Source organism: Bos taurus, chromosome 11 (genome assembly GCF_002263795.3).
Source record: "Bos taurus isolate L1 Dominette 01449 registration number 42190680 breed Hereford chromosome 11, ARS-UCD2.0, whole genome shotgun sequence".
Lineage (NCBI taxonomy): Eukaryota > Metazoa > Chordata > Mammalia > Artiodactyla > Bovidae > Bos > Bos taurus.
In genome coordinates this window covers 46,148,688-46,171,708 of record NC_037338.1, presented here as the reverse complement: position 1 = coordinate 46,171,708, position 23,021 = coordinate 46,148,688, and the positions used below count along the sequence as shown (strand labels likewise).

The window sequence follows — 23,021 nt, the reverse complement described above, 5'->3', positions numbered from 1 at the left end:
ACACAGTTTACCTTGATTCATGGAACTTACATTCCAGGTTCCTATGCAATATTGTTCCTTACAGAACCATACTTTACTTCTACCACCAGACACAGGGAACGTCACCAAATGGCCAATACCAAAATCCAATTGATTACATTCTTTATAGCTGGAGATGGAGAAGCTGTACACAGTTGGGAAAAACAAGACCTGGAGCGGACTGTAACTCAGATCATCAGCTTCTCATACCAAAATTCAGGCTTGAACTAAAGAGAGTGGGCAAAACCACTAGACCAGCCAGGTATGACTGAAATCAAATCCCCTAGGACTATGTGGTAGAGGTTCAAGGGATTAGATCTAATTAACAGTGTGCCTGAAGAACTATGAATGGAGGTCCGTAATATTGTACCTCCAATATTATGGAGGCAGCAGACAAAACCATCCCAAAGAAAAAGAAAAGCAGGAAGGCAAAGTAGTTATTTGAGGAGGACTTACAAATAGCTAAAGATGGAAGAGAAGTGAAAAGCAAGGGAGAAGGGGAAAGGTGTATCCAACTAAACGCAGATTTCCAAAGATCAGCATGGAGAGGCAAGAAGGCCTTCTTCAATGAACAGTGTATAAAACTAGCAGAAAATAACAGAAGTGGAAAGACCAGAGATCTCTTCAGGAAAATTGGAGATATCAAGGGAACATTTTGCCCAAAGATGGGCACAATAAAGGACATAAATGGTGGAGACCTAGTAGACACAGAAGAATAAATGTGTCTTCTAATACACATTTAATAAAAGATAAAATATAATATAATATATATTATATTACATATAATATATATAATTATAAATTATATTATATATAATATAATTTATATTATATATAATATCATATCATATAAAATATAAAGATAATAAAATAATAAAAGACTATATACCAAGAATAAATGGAAGGAATACACAGAAAAACTGTATAAAAAAGATCCAAATGAACCACATGATGTGCTAAGCCACACAGAGCCAGACATTCTGGAGAGTGAAGTCATGTGGGCCTTAGGAAGCACTGCTGCTAATAAAGCTAGTGGATGTGATGAAATTCCAGTAGAACTGTTCAAAGCCCTAAAGAATGATGCTATCAAGGTGTCGCATTCAATATGTCAGCAAATCTGGAAGACCCAGCAATGAACTAGAAAAGGTCAATCCTCAGCCCAGTTCCCAAGAAGGGTAGTACTAAAGAATGTGCTAACCATCTGACAATTGCACTCATCTCCCATGCTAGTATCAGTTCAGTTCAGTTCAGTTCAGTCGCTCAGTCGTGTCCGACTCTTTGCGACCCCATGAATCGCAGCACGCCAGGCCTCCCTGTCCATCACCAACTCCCGGATTGAGTCAGTGATGCCATCCTGCCATCTCATCCTCTGTCGTCCCCTTCTCCTCCTGCCCCCAATCCCTCCCAGCATCAGAGTCTTTTCCAATGAGTCAACTCTTCGCATGAGGTGGCAAAAGTATTGGAGTTTCAGCTTTAGCATCATTCCTTCCAAAGAAATCCCAGGGCTGATCTCCTTCAGAATGCACTGGTTGGATCTCCTTGCAGTCCAAGGGACTCTCAAGAGTCTTCTCCAACACCACACTTCAAAAGCATTAATTCTTCGGCGCTCAGCCTTCTTCACAGTCCAACTCTTACATCCATACATGGCCACAGGAAAAACCATAGCCTTGACTAGACGGACCTCTGTTGGCAAAGTAATGTCTCTGCTTTTGAATATGCTATCTAGGTTGGTCATAACTTTCCTTCCAAGGACTAAGCGTCTTTTAATTTCATGGCTGCAGTCACCATCTGAAGTGATTTTGGAGCCCAAACAAATAAAGTCTGACACTGTTTCCACTGTTTCCCCATCTATTTCCCATGAAGTGGTGGGACCGGATGCCATGATCTTCATTTTCTGAATGTTGAGCTTTAAGCCAACTTTTCCACTCTCCACTTTCACTTTCATCAAGAGGCTTTTGAGTTCCTCTTCACTTTCTGCCATAAGGGTGGTGTCATCTGCATATCTGAGGTTATTGATATTTCTCCCGGCAATCTTGATTCCAGCTTGTGTTTCTTCCAGCCCAGCGTTTCTCATGATGTACTCTGCATAGAAGTTAAATAAGCAGGGTGACAATATACACCCTTGACGTACTCCTTTTCCTATTTGGAACCAGTCTGTTGTTCCATGTCCAGTTCTAACTGTTGCTTCCTGACCTGCATACAGATTTCTCAAGAGGCAGGTCAGGTGGTCTAGTATTCCCATCTCTTTCAGAATTTTCCACAGTTTATTGTGATCCACACAGTCAAACGCTTTGGCATAGTTAATAAAGCAGAAATAGATGTTTTTCTGGAACTCTCTTGCTTTTTCCATGATCCAGCAGATGTTGGCAATTTGATCTCTGGTTCCTCTGCCTTTTCTGAAACCAGCTTGAATATCATGAAGTTCACGGTTCACGTATTGCTGAAGCCTGGCTTGGAGAATTTTGAGCATTACTTTACTAGCATGTGAGATGAGTGCAATTGTGTGGTAGTTTGAGCATTGTTTGGCATTGCCTTTCTTTGGGATTGGAATGAAAACTGACCTTTTCCAGTCCTGTGGCCACTGCTGAGTTTTCCAAATTTGCTGGCATATTGAGTGCAGTACTTTCACAGCATCATCTTTCAGGATTTGAAATAGCTCATGCTAGTATGGTCATGCTTAAAATCTTGCATGCTAGGCTTCAGCATTATGCAAACCAAGAACTTCCAGATGTCCAAGCTGGATTTAGAAAAGGGAGAGGGACCAGAGATCAAATTGCCAACATTCACTGGATTATAGAGAAAGCTAGGAAATTCCAGAAGAACATTTACCTCTGTTTCATTGACTACACCAAAGCCTTTGACTATGTGGACCATAATAAACTATGGAAAGCTCTTAAAGAGATGGGAGTACCAGACCATCTTAACATCTCTTGAGAAACCTCTATGGGGGTCAAGAAGCCACAGTTAGAACTGTGATGGAACAACTGATTAATTCAGGATTGAGAAAGGAGTACAACAGGGCTGTCTGCTGTCACCCTGTTTGTTCAATCTATACACTGAGCACATCGTGAGAAATGCTGGGCTGGATGAGTTACAAGCTGGAATCAAGATAGGTGGGAGAAACTTCAACAGCTTCAGATATGTGGATGACACGACCCTAATGGTAGAAACTGAAGAGGAACTAAAGAGGCTCTTGATGAGCGTGAAGGAGGAGAGTGAAAGAGCTAGCCTAAAACTAATTATTAAAAAAACTAAGATCATGGTGAAAACAAGGCCCAGTTGTGAACGTGCCTGGTGGTGGAAGTAAAGTCCGATGCTGTAAAGAACAATATCACAAAGGAACCTGGAATGTTAGGTCCCTGAATCAAGGTAAATTGGGAGTGGTAAATAGGAGATGGCAAGAGTGAACACTGACATTTTAGGAATCAGTGAACTAAAATGGACTGGAATGGGTGAAATTAATTCTGAAGACCATTACATCTACTACTGTGGGCAAGAATCCCTTAGAAGATATGGAGTAGCCCTCATAATCAACAAGAGTCAAAATGTGGTATATTGTACAATTTCAAAAATGACAGAATGATCTCTGTTTGTTTCCAAGGCAAACCATTCAATATCACAGTAATCCAAATCTATGCCCCAACCACTAATGCTGAAGAAGCTGAAGTTGAACAGTTCTATAATGACCTCTAAGACCTTCTAGAACTAATACCAAAAAATTATGCTCTTTTCATCATAGGGGACTAGAATGCAAAAGTAGGAAGTCAAGATACCTGGAGTAACAGGCAAATTTGGCCCTGGAGAGCAAAATGGAGCAGGGCAAAGGCTAACAGAATTTTGCCAAAATGCACTGGTTATAGAAAACACCACTTCCAACAACACAAGAGATAACTCTACATGTGGACATGACCAGATGTTAATACCAAAACCAGATTGATTATATTCTTTGCAACTGAAGATGGAGAAGCTCTATACAGTCAGCAAAAACAAGACCGGGAGCTGACTGTGGCTCAGATCATGAATACCTTATTGCAAAATTCAGACTTAAATTGAAGAAAGTAGGGAAAACCACTAGACCATTCAGATATGACCAAAATCAAATACCTTATGTTTATACAGTGGAAGTGAGAAATAGATTCAAGGGATTAGATCTTATAGACAGAGTACCTGAAGAACTATGGATGGAGGTTTGTGACATTGTACAGGAAGCAGGGATCAAGACCATGCCCAAGAAAAAGAAATGCAAAAAGGCAAAATGGTTGTCTGAGGAGGCCTTACAAATACCTGAGGAAAAAAGAGAAGCTAAAGGCAAAGGAGAAAAGGAAAGATATAAACATCTGAATGCAGAGTTCCAAAGAATAGCAAGGAGAGATAAGAAAGCTTTCCTCAGTGATCAGTGCAAAGAAATAGAGGAAAACAATAGAATGGGAAAGACTAGATATTTCTTAAGAAAATTAGAGATAGTAAGGAACATTTCATGCAAAGATGGGCACAATAAAGGACAGAAATGGTATGTACCTAACAGAAACAGAAGATATTAAGAAGGCGTGGCAAGAATACACAGAAGAACAAAAAGATCCTAATGACCAAAATAACAACAATGGTGTGATCGCTCACCTAGAGCCAGACATTCTGGAGTCTGAAGTCAAGTGGGCCTTAGGAAGCATCACTACGAACAAAGCTAGTAGAGGTAATGGAATTCCAGCTGAGCTATTTCAAGTCCTAAAGATGATGCTATTAAAATGCTGTACTCAGTATGCCAGCAAATTTGGAAAACTCAGCAGTGGTTACAGGACTGGAAAAGGTCAGTTTTCATTCTAATCTCAAAGAAGGGCAATGCCAAAGAATATTAAAACTATCACACAATTGCACTTATCGCACATGCTTTCAAAGTATTGCTCAAAATTCTCCAAGCAATACTTCAACAGTGCATGAACTGAGAACTTCCAGATGTTCAAACTAGATTTAGAAAAGGCAGAGGACCAGAGATCAAATTGCCAACATCCGTTGGATCATCAAAAAAGCAAGAGAGTTCCAGAAAAACATTTACTACTTTATTGACTACTTTGACTGTGTGGATCACCACAAACTGTGGAAAATTCTGAAAGAGATGGGAACACCAGACCACCTTACCTGCCTCCAGAGAAATCTGTATGCAGATCAAGAAGTAACAGTTAGAACCCGACATGGAACAACAGACTGTTTCCAAATTGTCTGTATGTCCAGGCTGTATATTGTCACCCTGTTTATTTAACTTCTATGCAGAGTACATCATGCAAAATGTGGGCTGGATGAAGCACAAACTGGAATCAAGATTGCTGGGAGAATTATCAATAACCTCAGACATGCAGATGACACCACTCTTATGGCAGAAAGCAAAGAGAAACTGCAGAGCCTCTTAATGAAAATGAAAGAAGAGAGTGAAAAAGCTGGCTTAAAACTCAACTCAAAAAACTAGATCATGGCATCTGGTCCCATCACTTCATGGCAAATAGATGGGGAAACAATGGAGATATATATATATATATATATATATATATATATATATATATTCATCCCTAGGTCAGAGATGAGTTTCTTACAGACAGTGTATACAGAGATCTTTTTTTTCTTTTGTATCCATTCAGCCAATCTGTGTCACTTCTCGCCTGTTAATGATCTGTGGGATCAGGAGCTCTCTAGTGGTCTGAAGTCTTAGAGTTGAGCCTCCTCCCTCAGGGGTTCAGGCCTGACTTCTTACCATAGCATCAAGATTTCACAGGCCATACAGCACAGAAGACAAAATCCCTAGACTAATGGTGAAATCAATCTCTACAGCCAAGATCATCCCAAAAGATTCACACACTTGTACAGAGGAAGAAAGAGTGGAAAAGACGAAAAAGAAAAAAAGAGTCAAAAGAGAAGAGAGCAATCAAGCCAATACTCAAACCCCTAATGAATATAGATACTAAAATTTTTAAATAGATTCTCAAAGACACAAAATCAAAAGATAAAACAAAAATCAAAAGCACAGAAAAAATTAAACCTCAAAAATACAAAGTAAAAAATCTGAAACAAAAACCAAAAACATGGAATTTACTTAAAAATAAGGTTTTTTAAAAGAGGAAAAATTGGATTATAAAAAATAAAAATTAAAGAAGTAATAAAGAGCCACATTAGGGCAGTATGAGAAAAAAAAATATAAAGGGGGGAAGCAGGTAAATATGTAGAGAGTAGAAGCGAGAAGAATGTCCAAGTAAATTTCTCCATTTTCTGTTCCAGTTGACTTGCCTACTCAGAAAGTCTTCCAATATATCTGAGAAGGTCTCTAGACATATTGTGGGCAGTGTGGGCTCTGCTCAGACTCAGGTCTTTCTCCAGTTTGTATTTGCTCTCAAAATCTACAGTTGTCCCTAACATACAGTCTCAGGCTAAATCCTAGAATTTAATTTAAGTCACTGCAGCTGTAACTTTTAGGACAGTTTCCCCATCTTTCCTTTGCTCACACAGCCCCTGGTGTTCTGCTTTGGTTTGGGGCCGCCTTTGCTTTTAAGTCTCTCTCCCATGTCTGTTCACTGCCCAGACACGAGGGCGTGTAAGCAGCAGTTTATTCGGGTTTACTTGCTCAGCTGTGCTGAGGAAAGAGGTGTGTAGGGAGTGATCACTGCAGCTTGGCTGTGCAGGAGTCGCCCCAGCCTGAAGAAGGTCGTGTGCTTCCCCAGGGGAGTTGGTCCCAGGTTGTGGGACCCTTTGCAGAGCCAAGCCACTAAGGTTCTCAGGAAGCTGTGGGTGGTGACACTCACAGCTTGGCAGTAGTTGTGATCTCTGGGGCTGAGTTCATAGTGGTCTCCTGCCTTCCACCTCTGGCACCATGCCCGTCTCTTTGTCTCTGGGGCTGCAGACCACAAGCAGCTCACTGTCTTTCAGCATCTGCTTGGGAGGGGTCCCTTGTTCTGTGAGTGTGCAGAATCAAAGTGTAGCGTTAGAGCCTTCTGGGAGGAATGATCCTTTGTTTCTCTGGCAGATTGAGAGTTTTCCTGGTTTGCCTCTGCTGTGCTGTGCCAGGCCCCTTAAAGTATCTTTGTGGCAGTCGGCACTGGCCCCCTCTCTAAGGTCTGATTCCTGAAGCCTGGGTTTTGGCAGCTAGCCTCTGCTCACTGTGGGCTGATGAGAGCACTTGAGCCACTCCTCAATTGGGAAGTGCTGTTTGGCTCAATCTCTGTGGTGAATTTTCTCCATTTGCCTTTGGAGCACCTGTCTTGCTGCACTGCACTCCCCTCTGAGGTTCCAAAGCTCCCCCTGATCCCGCCTGTGAGGGGTTTCCTAGTGCGCAGAAACCTCCTCTCCTTCAGGACTCCCTTTCCCAGGGCACAGGTCCATATTCTGAAATCCTTTGTATCCCTTTTAGTCTCTATCTTTTGCCCTACTTCATTCCAATGAGATTGGTTTGCCTTTCTGGAAGTCTGGGGTCCTCTGCCAGTGTTCAGATGTTCTGTGGGAGTTGTTCTACATGCAGGTTATTTTTCGATATATTTGTGAGGGAGAAGATATTCTCCCCATCCTATTCTTCTGCAATCTTGAAGGTCCTCTTGATCATATGGTTTTTAACTTTCAATTAAAAATTTTTTTAATTAAATTATTTGTTTATTAATTGAATAAAATTATTTCAATTTTATTGAAGAATAATTGCTTTACAGAATTTTGTTGTTTTCTGTCAAACCCCAACATGAATCAGCCATAGGTATACATACACCCCCTTCCTTTTGAACCTCCCTCCCATCTCCCTCCCCATCCCACCCCTCCAGGTTGATACAGAGCCCCTGTTTGAGTTTCCTGAGCCATACAGCAAATTCCCTAGGCTATCTATTTTACATACGGTAATGTAAGTTTCCATGTTACTCACAACATACATCTCACCCTCTCCTCCCCTCTCCCCATGTCCATAAGTCCATTCTCTGTGTCTGTTTCTCCAATGCTGCCCTGTAAATAAATTCTTCAGTACCATTTTTCTAGATTCTGTATATATGTGTTAGAATATGATATTTGTCTTTCGCTTTCTGACTTACTTCACTCTGTATAATTCTAGGTTCTAGGTTCATCCACCTCATTAGAACTGACCCAAATGTGTTCCTTTTTATGACTGGTAATATTCCATTGTGTTATCTTTCAATTTTTTAATTTGGTCTATCATGTTGATTGATTTGCTTATATTGAAGAATCTTGGATCCCTGGGCTGAACCCCACTTGACCATGGTATATGATTCTTCTAATGTGTTGGTGGATTCTGTTCATTAGAATTTTGTTGAGGATTTTTGCACCCATATTCATCAGTGATATGGCCTATAGTTTTCTTTCTTTGGTGATATCTTTGTCTGGTTTTGGTATCAGGGTGATGATGGTGGCCTCGTAGAATAGGTTTGGGAATTTTCCTTCCTCTGCAAATTTTTGAAACAATTTAAGCAGGATAGGCGTGAGCTCTTCTCTGGGTTTTGATAAAATTCGACTGTGAAGCCATCTGGCCCTGGGCTTTTTTTTGTTGGGAGATTTTGATCAGCTTCTATTTCAGTGCTTGTGATTGGTCTGTTCATATTTTCTATTTCTTCCTGGTTCAGTTTTGGAAGGTTGTGCTTTTCTAAGAATTTGTCTGTTTCTTCAAGGTTGTCCATTTTATTGGCATGTAGCTCATAGTACTCTCTTATGATCATTTGTATTTCTGCATTGTCTGTTGTAGTTTCTTTTTCATTTCTAATTTTATTGCTTTCAGTTTTCTCCCTTTTTCTTTTAATGAGTCTGGCTAATGGTTTGTCTATTTTATCTCCTCAAAGAACAAGCTTTGAGTTTCATTGATCTTTGCTATTTTTTCCTTCATCTCTTTTATATGTATTTCTGCTCTGATTGTTATGATTTCTTTCCTTCTACTAAATTCGGGTTTTTTATTCCTCTTTTTCTAGTTGCTTTCAGTGTCTAGTGAATTTTTACCATGCTTCTTCATGTGCTGCATGTTTCTTTGTCTTTTCATTTTGTTTAATTACTATGTTTGGAGTCTCCTTTCTGCAGACTGCAAGGTCCCAGTTCATCTTACGTGTGGAGTCTCCCCCCAGTGTGTGCAGTTGGACCAATGCTTTGTGAAAGTTTCTTCATAAGGGGACTGGTTCCTGTGTTCTGGTGGATGGAACTGGATCTTGTCTCTCTAAGGGGCAGTACCATGCCCAGTGGTGTGTTATGGGGTGTCTGTGAGCTTGGTATGACTTTGGGCAGCCTGACTGTTAATGGGTAGGATTGTGTTCCTGTTTTTGCTAGTTGTTTGTTGTGTGATGTCCAGCATTGAAGCTTGCCGGCCTTTATATGCTGCCAGGTCTTAGTGTTAAGATGGAGGCCTTTGGGAGAGCTCTCACTGGTTAATATTCCTTTGGTTTAGGGGTTCACTGATGATCCAACATATTGGATTCAGGTCTCTCACTTTGGAGGTTCAGGCCCAACCCCTTGCTGAGCACCAAACCTCCACAAGTCACATGGTACAGAATTGTAAAAGAGAGAGAGAGAGAGAGAGAGAAATGAAAACCAACCTTGAAAAAAATTAACAGGCAGACAAACCCCCAAGTTAAACCATAAAACAATATTAATTAGACAGAACACACAAAGAAACTCAAACTCACACTCAGAAAAGAAAGAAAGAAAGAATAAAGAGAAGAACCAAAAAAGAAGAGATCAATCAAATCAATAAACAAATTCATAAATGAAAACAAGCACTAAAAACTTGAGTAGCAAAAATACAAAGCCAAAACATGGGAAAATACATTATAATGAAAATGTTTTGTAAAAATAGGAAGGAAATAAAATAAATGTATTTAAAAATAAAACATAAAAAGAAGAAAAGGCAAGCAAAAGATAAAAATTAAATGATTATTAAAAAGGAATAAAAATAGAACAAAACAAAAACAGAAAAAACTATATATAGATAAACAGACAGAGAGGTACTGAGAAGAATATTATCCTGTGACATTAGTTGTCCTTACCACACATTTTGCTCCAGTCAAAGCGCCTACTCAGAAAGTCCTCCAATATTTCTCAGAAGGTCTCTGGGCCTGCTCTGGGCACTGTGGAGTCAGCTCCTACTCAGATATGCCCTAACTGAAGCTTGTTCTTGCTTCCGAAGTCCACAATTGCCCCCAGGGTCCACAATCTCAAGCTAATTGTAAGGTTTAAATCCAAAGCATCTGCTTCTGCAGGAGTGAATTCTTTCGTTTCCTTTATTCACACGGCTCCCGTGTTCTTCTTTGGTACTGGTCCTGCCTCTGCTTGCAGGCTGCTCTCCATGATCTGTTCTCTGCCCAGAAAAGAGGGAGTGATCAGATCAGTCGCTCAGTCACGTCCAACTCTTTGTGACCCCATGAATCGCAGCACGCCAGGCCTCCCTGTCCATCACCAACTCCCGGAGTTCACTCAGACTCACGTCCATCGAGTCAGTGATGCCATCCAGCCATCTCATCCTCTGTCGTCCCCTTCTCCTCCTGCCCCCAATCCCTCCCACCATCAGAGTCTTTTCCAATGAGTCAACTCTTCGCATGAGGTGGCCAAAGTACTGGAGTTTCAGCTTTAGTGTCATTCCTTCCAAAGAAATCCCAGGGCTGATCTCCTTTAGAATGCACTGGTTGGATCTCCTTGCAGTCCAAGGGACTCTCAAGAGTCTTCTCCAACACCACAGTTCAAAAGCATCAATTCTTCGGTGCTCAGCCTTCTTCACAGTCCAACTCTCACATCCATACATGGCCACAGGAAAAACCATAGCCTTGACTAGACGAACCTTTGTTGGCAAAGTAATGTCTCTGCTGTTGAATATGTTATCTAGGTTGGTCATAACTTTCCTTCCAAGGACTAAGTGTCTTTTAATTTCATTGCTGCAGTCACCAACTGCAGTGATTTTGGAGCCCAAACAAATAAAGTCTGACACTGTTTCCACTGTTTCCCCATCTATTTGCCATGAAGTGATGGGACCGGATGCCATGATCTTCATTTTCTGAATGTTGAGCTTTAAGCCAACTTTTTCACTCTCCTCTTTCACTTTCATCAAGAGGCTTTTGAGTTCCTCTTCACTTTCTGCCATAAGGGTGGTGTCATCTGCATATCTGAGGTTATTGATATTTCTCCCGGCAACCTTGATTTCAGCTTGTGTTTCTTCCAGTCCAGCGTTTCTCATGACGTACTCTGCATAGAAGTTAAATAAACAGGGTGACAATATACAGCCTTGGCGAACTCCTTTTCCTATTTGGAACCAGTCTGTTGTTCCATGTCCAGTTCTAACTGTTGCTTCCTGACCCGCATACAAATTTCTCAAGAGGCAGGTCAGGTGGTCTAGTATTCCCATCTCTTTCAGAATTTTCCACAGGTTATTGTGATCCACACAGTCAAACGCTTTGGCATAGTCAATAAAGCAGAAATAGATGTTTTTCTGGAACTCTCTTGCTTTTTCCATGATCCAGCAGATGTTGGCAATTTGATCTCTGGTTCCTCTGCCTTTTCTAAAACCAGCTTGAATATCACCAAGTTCACGGTTCACGTATTGCTGAAGCCTGGCTTGGAGAATTTTGAGTATTACTTTACTAGCATGTGAGATGAGTGCAATTGTGCGGTAGTTTGAGCATTGTTTGGCATTGCCTTTCTTTGGGATTGGAATGAGAACTGACCATTTCCAGTCCTGTGGCCACTGCTGAGTTTTCCAAATTTGCTGGCATATTGAGTGCAGCACTTTCACAGCATCATCTTTCAGGATTTGAAATAGCTCAACTGGAATTCCATCACCTCCACTAGCTTTGTTTGTAGTGATGCTTTCTAAGGCCCTCTTGAGTTCACATTCCAGGATGTCTGGCTCTAGGTCAGTGATCACACCATCGTGATTATCTGGGTCGTGAAGATCTTTTTTGTATAGTTCTTCTGTGTATTCTTGCCATCTCTTCTTAATATCTTCTGCTTCTGTTAGGTCCATACCATTTCTGTCCTTTATTGAGCCCATCTTTGCATGAAATGTTCCTTTGGTATCTCTGATTTTCTTGAAGAGATCTCTAGTCTTTCCCATTCTGTTGTTTTCCTCTATTTCTTTGCATTGATCGCTAAAGAAGGTTTTCTTATCTCTTCTTGCTAGTCTTTGGAACTCTGCATTCAGATATTTATATCTTTCCTTTTCTCCTTTGCTTTTCGCTTCTCTTCTTTTCACAGCTACTTGTAAGGCCTCCCCAGACAGCCATTTTGCTTTTTTGCATTTCTTTTCCATGGGGATGGTCTTGATCCCTGTCTCCTGTACAATGTCACAAACCTCATTCCATAGTTCATCAGGCGCTCTATCTATCAGATCTAGGCCCTTAAATCTATTTCTCACTTCCACTGTATAATCATAAGGGATTTGATTTAGGTCATACCTGAATGGTCTAGTGGTTTTCCCTACTTTCTTCAATTTAAGTCTGAATTTGGCAATAAGGAGTTCATGGTCTGAGCCACAGTCAGCTCCTGGTCTTGTTTTTGCTGACTGTATAGAGCTTCTCCATCTTTGGCTGCAAAGAATATAATCAATCTGATTTCGGTGTTGACCATCTGGTGATGTCCATGTGTAGAGTCTTCTCTTGTGTTGTTGGAGAAGGGTGTTAGTTATGACCAGTGCATTTTCTTGGCAAAACTCTATTAGCCTTTGCCCTGCTTCATTCTGTATTCCAAGGCCAAATTTGCCTGTTACTCCAGGTGTTTCTTGACTTCCTACTTTTGCATTCCAGTCCCCTGTAATGAAAAGGACATCTTTTTGGGTGTTAGCTCTAAAAGGTCTTGTAGGTCTTCATAGAACCGTTCAACTTCAGCTTCTTCAGCATTACTGGTTGGGGCATAGACTTGGATTACTGTGATATTGAATGGTTTGCCTTGGAAACGAACAGAGATCATTCTGTCGTTTTTGAGATTGAATCCAAGTACTGCATTTTGGACTCTTTTGTTGACCATGATGGCCACTCCATTTCTTCTGAGGGATTCGTGCCCACAGTAGTAGATATAATGGTCATCTGAGTTAAATTCACCCATTCCAGTCCATTTCAGTTCGCTGATTCCTAGAATGTCAACATCCACTCTTGCCATCTCTTGTTTGACCGCTTCCAATTTGCCTTGATTCATGGACCTGACATTCCAGGTTCCTATGCAATATTGCTCTTTACAGCATCAGACCTTGCTTCTATCACCAGTCACACCCACAGCTGGGTATTCTTTTTGCTTTGGCTCCATCCCTTCATTCTTTCTGGAGTTATTTCTCCACTGATCTCCAGTAGCATATTGGGTACCTACTGACCTCGGGAGTTTCTCTTTCAGTATCCTATCATTTTGCCTTTTCATACTGTTCATGGGGTTCTCAAAGCAAGAATACTGAAGTGGTTTGCCATTCCCTTCTCCAGTGGACCACATTCTGTCAGATCTCTCCACCATGACCCGCCCGTCTTGGGTTGCCCCATGGGCATGGCTTAGTTTCATTGAGTTAGACAAGGCTGTGGTCCTAGTGTGATTAGATTGACTAGTTTTCTGTGAGTATGGTTTCAGTGTGTTTGCCCTCTGATCCCCTCTTGCAACACCTACCGTCTTACTTGGGTTTCTCTTACCTTGGGAGCCCAAGAAGGAGTGAAGGTCCAGGCTTATTAAGGCTTATCTGTTCAGTCAGACTCGGGAGAGGGAGGGGTATGGCAGCCACAATTGGAATGTGCAAGGAGTGCCTGGAGGAGTAGAGACCTGCCACATGTTGCTAAGGTCTGAGGCAGGTCATGAGCTCTCCCAGAGGAATTAGCCCTAGGTCACGATCCCTAGAAAGAGGCAAGCTGCATAGGCTCACAGGAAGTGATTTAGTGTTTAGTGTTTAGTGATATGTACCTGCTCACAGGTTGGCAGTCACTGAAGCCACCGTCACACCCACCTCTGGGGTCACAGACCCCAGCCTTGTCTCATCCACACTTCTGGCACTCATGACAGCCTTGGCAATAGCAGGTCGACAGGTGTGCCAGTCTCTGGGTTTGGAGACCACAGCCAGCTCATCCCACCTATGGCACTTGTGAAGGCAGGATCCTACAATCTGGGAACACTTAGAGTTACAGGATCCAAGGAGTTAGTCCCCATAACAATAATCTCTTGCCTCTCTGCAGGCCCAGAATTTTCCCTGGAACCCCTCAGCTTTGTCATATTAGTCCCTCAGAGTTTCTTCACAGCAGTCAACCTCAGGCTTCTCCCTGGGGTCCAACCCCCAAAGCCTGAGCCTCAGCACCCAGGGCCAGTTTTACAGCAATGGACTTACACACAGCTTCTTGGTTGTGAGTTGCTAGTCAGCACTGATCTGTCTGTCAAATTCTCTCCTCTTTGTCTTCCACACACTTGTAGCTGCACTTCCCCTCTGAAGTTCTGAAATTTCCCCTGGTCCTTGCCTGTGAGAAGGTTTCTAAGTGTGCAGAAACTTTTCCTCCTTCAGAACTCCCTCCCCAAGGTGAAGGATCCAAAGGACGCAACTTCAGCAAATGGAGTAAATTATTATAAGAGCCTTTTCTGTTGCCTCTTATTTACATTGTCTTGTACAAAAGCTTTATCAACTGTGTAGAAAAATTTGACAAAAGCAGATAAGAAAGAAGCTAAAGAGTAAACAAACGCATTTAAAATTTTTATTTATTTTTAATTGAAGGATAATTGTCTTACAATATTGTGTTGATTTCTGCCATTCATCAACATTAATTAGCCATATGTATATATATGTCCCCTCCCTCTTGAAACTTCTTCCCATCTCCCACCCCATCGCAACTCTCTAGTTTGTCACAAAGCACGGTTTGAGTTTCCTGCATCATACAGCAAATTCCCACTGTCTGTTTTACATATGGTGATGTGCATGTTTCCACGTTACTCTCTCAAGTCATCCCACCCTCTCCTTCCCCCATCATGTCCACAAGTCTGTTTTCTGTGCTTGCATCTCCACTGCTGCCCTTTGGTTCATCAGTACCATCTTTCTAGATTCCATATATGTGCATTAATATATTTGCTTTTCTTTTTCTGATTTACTTCATTCTGTATAATAGGCTCTAGGTTTAGCCACCTCATTAGAATTGACTCAAGTGTATTCCTTTTCATGGCTGAGAAATATTCCATTGTATATATATACCACAGCTTTGTTGTGCATTCATCTGTCAAAGGACATCTGGGTTGCTTCTATGTCCTAGCTTTTGTTAACAGTGCTGCAATTAACATTGGAGTACATGTGTTTTTTTCAATCATGGTTTTCTCAGGGAATATGCCCACTAGTAGCACTGTTGGGTCATTTGGTCATTTTGTTCCTAGGTTTTTAAAAGAATCTTCATACTGTCCTCTAATACTTTGACCACTTGATATAAAGAGCTGACTCACTGGAAAAGACCCTGATGCTGGGAAAGATTGAAGGCAAGATGAGAAGGGGATGTCAGAGAATGGGAAGGTTGGATGGCATCACTGACTCAATGGATATGAGTTTGAGCAAACTCTGGGAAATAGTGAAGGACAGGAAAGCCTGGCATGCTGAAGTCCTTGGGTTTGCAAAGAGTCAGACACAATTTAGTGACTGAACAACAAACAGTACTGTTCTCCATGGTGGCTGTATCTATTTACATTCCCACCAGCAGTGCAAGAGGGTTCCCTTTTCTCCCCACTGTCTCCAGCATTTATAGCTTTTAGATTTTTTGAGGATGGCCTTTCTGACCAGTGTGAGGTGATACATCATTGCAGTTTTGATTTGCATTTCTCTAATAATGAGCAATGTTGAGCATCTTTTCATGTATTTATTAACCATCTGTATGTCTTCCTTGGAGAAACGTCTGTTTAGGTCTTATGTTCACTTTTTGATTGGATTGTTTATTTTTCTGGTGTGGAGCTGCTTGTATATTTTGGAGATCAAGCCTTTGTCAGTTGTTTCAGTTGCTATTATTTCTCCCATTCTGATCTTGTCTTTTCACCTTGTTTATGTTTTCCTTTGCTCTGCAAAAGCTTTACGTTTTATTAGATCCTGTGTATTTATTTTTGTTTTTATTGCCACTACTCTAGAAGATGGATCATTGAGTATCTTGTGATTTATGTCATACAGTGTTCTGCCTATGTTTTCCTCTAAGAGTTTCATAGTTTCTGGTCTAACATTTAGGTCTTTAATCCATTTTGAGTTTATTTTCATGTATGGTGGTTTCATGTTTGGTTATCACGTTTGTTTTCATGTATGGTATTCTAATTTCATCCTTTTGCACATAGCTGTCCAGTTTTCCCAGAACCATGTATTGAAGAGGTTGTCTTTTCCCCATGGTATATTCATGCCTTCTTTGTTGAAAGTAAAGTGTCCAGATATAATGCACGGGTTTATCTCTGGCATCTCTCTCTTGTTCCATTGATCTATATTTCTCTTTTGTGCCAGCACCATACTGTTTTGATGACTATAACTTTGTAATACAGTCTTGAGTCAAGAAGCTTGATTCCTCCTGCTCCATTCTTCTTTCTCATGATTGCTTTGGCTATTTGGGATCTTTTGTGTTTCCATATGAATTGTGAAAGTTTTTGTTCTAGTTCTGTGAAAAGTGCAATTGGTAGTTTGATAGGAATGCATTTAATCAGGAGAAGGCAATGGCAACCCACTCCAGTACTCTTGCCTGGAAAATTCCATGGATGGAGGAGCCTGGTAGGCTGTAGTCCATGGGGTTGCACAGAGTCAGACACGACTGAGTGACTTCACTTTCACTTTTCACTTTCATGCATTGGAGAAGGAAATGGCAACCCACTCCAGTGTTCTTGCCTGGGGAATCCCAGGGACGGGGGAGCCTCGTGGGCTGCTGTCTATGGGGTCTCACAGAGTTGGACACAACTGAAGCGACTTAGCAGCAGCAGCAGCAGCATTTAATCTGTAGATTACTTTGTGTGGTATAGTCATTTTCACAATATTCATTCTTCCAGTCCTGAAACGTGGTATACTCTCCATCTTTTAATGTCATCTTTGATTTCTTAGACAAGAATATTTTGAAAACTTATACCAGAACATTCTCATGTGTCTCCTTGATTGGCAGTCGCTTCAGTTTTCTAAAAAGCTTGCTAGGATTGCTCTAGGCAGATATAGTTCATAAGCTTAAAAACATTCTTAGGAAGAAAAATCTTCACTAGTGCAAGTTGCCAATGTAATATATTAGTTTGTTAACATCCCTTATTGAACTATGATAAATATATATCAATCTGCTTACATGTGTCATTTTTAAAAGATTTTCTTAAAATTTTCCTGTAAGTCTACAATTCATTTTGCAGTTTTGTACATTAGCAACTTTAAGCATTAAGCTTAAAGCATTAAATCCTTTGGATTAAATTTTCTTAAATTAATCATAATATTTATTGAATCATTAAGTGACAATCTCTAATGGCAAGTCTAATACTACTGTAATTTTTGAAATTAAAACATTTTTATTTTTAGAAACATTTTGGGTTTACAAAAACTGAGCAGAAAGTACAGAATAGATTTATTTTAAATTGATGCCAGAATTTTTTTACCTTCTAAATTCTACTTATGGTCAGCTTCATTGTCATTATCATCATTCTAATCATCAGATTGTCTTCATTCCTTTTTTTTTTTTCTTTAAAATCTTTACGTTTGAGACAGAAGTGTTACAGGTACACATGGGAAAGCAATACATGATCACAGTTGAAAGTGAAGACAATCTAGTCAGAAAGTTTTTACACCTGTCAGCTAACGCTGAAGCTCTGATTACGATATGCTGCAGGGCTCAAAGAAATGGTAATTAGTATTCCTCTCCTTTCTCTCCCTTTCCTTCAACAGAATCCACACCAACCTCCTCATAATCCTTCTCAAGGGCAACCATGTCTTCACAGGTCTCAGAAAAATCTCCTTCCTCCATGCCCTCACCCACATACCAGTGAACAAGGGCATGCTTGGTATACATCAGGTCAACTTGTGGTCTAGGCAAGCCCAGACCTCGGTGATGGCTGTGGTGTTGTTCAGCATGCACATAGTTCACTGGACTTTGGTCAAATCTCCAGCAGGTACCACAGTGGGAAGCTAGTAATTAATGCCAACCTTGAAGTGGGGCACCAGGCCACGAACTGGATGATGCACTTGGTCTTGATGGTGATAATGGTGGTACAACATCTTTGGGAACCACGTCACCATAGTACAACAGGCAGCAGGCCATGTATTTACCATCACGAGGGTCACATTTCTCCATCTGGTTGGATGGCTCAAAGCAAGCATTGGTGATCTCTGCTACAGAAAGCTGTTCATGGTAGGCTTTCTCTGCAGAGATGACAGGGGTGTATGTGGCCAGAGGGAAGTGAATGTGGGGATAGAGCACCAGGTTGGTCTGGAACTCTGTCAGATCCACAGTCAGGGCTCCATCAGACCTCAGGGAAGCAGTGATTGGGGACACTATCTGGCTAATAGGCAGTTAAGATTCATGTAGGTTGGGTGCTCAATATCAAGGTTTCTACAGCAGGTGTCATAGATGGCCTCATTGTCTATCATGAAGGCAAAATCAGATGCTCCAGGATGGTGTGGTGGTGAGGATGGTGTTGTAGGGCTAAACTACAGTTGTGGAAACCTGGAGGGCTGGGTAAATAAATAATTCCAGCTTGGACTTTTTGCTATAATCAACAGAGAGATGTTCCATCAGCAGGGAGGCAAACTCAGAACCAGTTCCCCCACCAAAGCTGTGAAAACCAAGAAGCCCTGGAGACCTGTGCACTGGTCAGCCAATTTCCAAATTCGGTCCAAGACAAGATCAATGATCTCCTTGCCAATGGTATAGTGACCTCAGGCACAGTTACTGGCAGCATCTTCTTTATCTGTGATAAGCTGCTCAGGGTGGAGGAGCTGGAAGTAGGTGCCAGTGCGAACCTCATCAATAACTGTGGGTTCCAGGTCTGCAGACACTGCCCTGGGCACACGCTTGCCAGCACCTGTCTCACTGAAGAAGGTGTTGAAGGTGTCATCTTCTCCCCCAGTAGTCTTGTCACTTGGCATCTGGCCATCAGGCTGGATGCTGTGTTCTAGGCAGTAGAGCTCCCAGCAGGCATTGCCTATGTGGACACCAGCCTGGCCAACGTGGAAGGAGATGCTCTAACATATGGTGGCTATAGGTCAGCCGGTGCAGGCAATACGAGTAGACACCAGGTCCCGGTTACCACCCCCGACAAGCTAAGAGTCAAGGTAAGTAATGCACCCTGTCTTCACTCTTTAGCTATGTATTCACTATTTAGCTAATTCTCCAGAAGTCTGATGGAAATTCTGATTGATTTTTTCCACCTTTTGATGTATAAAAGAATAGGCTAGTCAGGCACATTATCAGGACAAAATAAGAATCAAGACAATCTCTTTTATGAATGTTAATAAAGGTATACAGATGCTCAACTTTTGAAAAAATTCTTTTGTAAGTAAGTAAAAGCCAGAGGAATTGACAGGCTCCCAGATACCGCTTAAGATCCTTGTTGTTTAGTCACAAAGTCACATCTGATTCTTTTGCAGCCCCGTGGACTGCCAGGCTCTTTTGTCCATGGGACTTTCTAGGCCAGAATACTCAAGTGGATTGCCATTTCCTTCTCCAGAGGATCTTCCCAATCCAGGGATAGAACCCATGTCTCCTGCATTGCAGGCAGATTCTTCATCTGTGAGCCATCTGGGAAGGACAAGTTTATTGAAAGATGGATAGGAGTTTGTTTTGTGGAAAATATTAGAGTACATGCTGGAGAGGGTACAAAATAGGAAAAAAGAAGGAGTAAAATGAAAAAGACCTCAAGAGAAATGACATTTTTTTGATAAAATAATAAAAGGGAAATAAATTCTAATATTACTACTAACTCAAGTATTTTTAAACTTTCAGAAACAAGGGAAGGCTGTTGTTTCTGGAATGGAGATCATTCTGGATTTGATAGACAATCTGAGACTCAGTAGTTCTAACATTAGAATGGAAAGTATACCTGTCACTGTGATCCTTCTGTTCTGCACACAGGAAAGCAGAAATGCTTAAAAAAATACAGAAACATAACTCTGCTAACAGCATTGATATCTACAGAAGAACAAATCATTTGATGTTACTTTCTTTATTAACTTACTCACATTGGCCAGTACTCCATCCTCATATAGGCTCAGACTGGAAGATGGTGGGGATTCAGTCATTAAGAGTTCATCAAGTAACATGCAAACAACAGTCCTTTCTTCTGGTTTCTACCTGTAAAAGATGCCTGGTTGTCCATAAAAATAATAATCAGCTTATGATTAAATGCATCCACATCTCTACATATATCCAAATAACAATTTTGCCTTTTCATACTGTTCATCGGGTTCCCAAGGCAAGAATACTGAAGTGGTGAAAAGCTGGCTTAAAACTCAACATTCAAAAAACAAAGATCATGGCATTTGGTCCCATCACTTCATGGCAAATAGATGGGGAAACAATGGAAACAGTGACTTTATTTTTTGGGCTCCAAAATCACTGCAGGTGGTAACTGCAGCCATGAAATTAAAAGACACTTGCTCATTGGAAGAAAAGCTATGACCAACCTAGACAGCATATTATAAAGCAGAGGCATTATTTGCTATCTGTCTATTCAAAGCTATGGTTTTCCCAGTAGTCATGTATGAAAGTGAGAATTGGACCATAAAGAAAGCTGAGCCCTGAAGAAGTGATGCTTTTGAAGTGTGGTGTTAGACAAGACTTTTGAGAGTCCCTTGGACTGCAAGGAAATGAAACCAGTCCATCCTAAAGAAAATCAGTCCTGAATATTCATTGGAAGGACTGATACTGAAGCTGAAGCTCCAATACTTTGGCCACCTGATGCAAAGAACCGACTCATTGGAAAAGACACTGATCCAGGACAAGACTGAAGGCAGGAGAAGAAGGGGGTGACAGAGGGTGAGATGGTTGGATGGCATCACTGATTTGATGCACTTGAGGTTGAGCAAGCTCTGGGAGTTGGTGATGGACAGGGAAGCCTGGCATGCTGCAGTCCATAGGGCTGCAAAGAGTTGGACACGACTGAGTGAATGAACTGAACTGAAATAGCAATTTTAAATCTGGATAATTTAAAAGATTTTTTCAATTGACTAATTTCAACTGGAAATCCCATTTGAGAACTGATAATATTAATAAGCCGTTGACAACTGATGTTAGTTAAACCCATATTGTTATTTCTTTGAACAAGGATTAAATCAGTAAGAACAAGGATGGAAAACAAGCAAGCAAATAAACACAAGGCATGTGTGCCTTTGTATTTATGAATGAGTGATCATTTACAGAAATCCCTGAACTAAGAACGTGAATCATAGTCTACCCTAAGCTGCCATAGGCCTCTAAGTTCTTATATTGACATTATCAACCCGTAAAACTCACAGTTTGTCCAGAAAAGGCTATTAATAGAAGTTTAACAAAAAAGACAAGTGTGCATATGAAAATATTGACTTTTTGAGAGGTCCTCCAGAAGTTATCTCAGAACTAAAGTCAAATTTGAGAACCCAGCACACAATTCTGTTGCTAAAATGCTTGTAAAGCTTTGATATACCTGGATTAATGTCTGCTTTCCTCCTATTCTTCTTTCAATTTCACTTGAGGTTTTTAAATTAATTTTTATTGGAGTATAGTTGATTTATAATGTTTTATTATCTGTTATACAGCAAAGTAAATCAGTTATACATGTTGCACTCATACAGACACTCAGTTGTGTCTGACTCTTTGTGACCCCATGGACTGCAGAACACCAGGCCTCCCTGTTCATCACCAACTCCGGGAGTTTACACAGACTCATGTCCATTGAGTCGGTGATGCCATCCAACCATCTTATCCTCTGTCGTCCCCTTCTCCTGCCTTCAATCTTTCCCAGGATCAGAGTCTTTTCAAATGAGTCAACTATTCGCATCAGGTGGCCAAAGTATTGGAGTTTCAGCTTCAACATCAGCCCTTCCAATGAACACTTAGGACTGATCGCCTTTAGGATATATACTACATCTTTTTTTATTCATCACTCCCTGATGGACATTTAGGTTGCTTCCATGTCTGGCTATTGTAAACAGTGCATATATCTTTTCAAATTTTGCTTTTTATCTGGGTATATACCCAGGAATGGGATTGCTATATTATATGGTAGGTCTATTTTTAGTTTTTTAAGGAGCCTCCATACTGTTCTCTATAATGGCTCTACCAATTTACATTCCCACCAACAAAGTAGGAGGATTCCCTTTCCTCTATATCCTTTTAATATTTGTAAATTTTTTGATGATGGCCATTCTGACCCATGTGATATGACACCTCATTGTGGGTTTCATTTGCGTTTATTTAAAACTAATTAGTGATGTCATACATGTCTTCATGTGTTCTTTGGCCATTTGTATGTCTTCTTTAGATAAATGTCTTTTCAGGCCATCTGCCCATTTTTGACTGAGTTGTTTGTGGTTTTAATATTCAGCTGAACACGCAGTAAAGCTGCTTTTGTGAGCTTGGGTATTGGGCCCTGGTGGCAAATACATTATTTTCCCCTTGTGACAGCTAGAGAGTTGCAGCCTCAAACCTGCCTCTGATTCATTTATCTTTTCATTACAACAAAAAGTTTGGTCAAGCATTTGAGTTTTCTGAAAGAAACAGTCTGCTTGTCCCTACTTGTTGGGAAGTCAACTGACAGTACAGTTCCAGCTAATCAGGGAAACAACCGATATGGAGGTCAACACTCGCAGAACTCTTTCCCAAGACGTGTTTCCTCATGAACGGGCGCAGCGTGTTCTATGCGTGTCTTTTACACTGCTCAGAAACTGCAGGGCCAGATGGCAAAAGCGGTGTTTTCCCACCTTGAGGCTAGAAGGTTGCAGACTCAAACCTGTTTGAAAAATACTCTGGTTCTTTTATCTCTTGATGTCAGCAACAACTTTTGTCTGCACCTGAGTTTTCTGAATGAAACAGGCTGCTTGCCACTCCTTGCTGGGGTCTTCACATAGTAGAGTTTGGCCTAATCAGTGTAACAACAGGTGTGACAGT

At 41.0% G+C, this 23,021-nt stretch overlaps 1 long non-coding RNA gene and 1 pseudogene across 1 annotated transcript in view; one reads left to right on the top strand and one right to left on the bottom strand.

Moving 5' to 3' along the window:
* Window positions 1-23,021, top strand: part of LOC112448781 (uncharacterized) — a 90,340-nt gene that overhangs the window by 27,141 nt on the left and 40,178 nt on the right. The gene's annotated exons all lie outside the window — the stretch shown is intronic.
* Window positions 17,676-19,039, bottom strand: LOC786288 (tubulin alpha-1B chain-like; annotated as a pseudogene).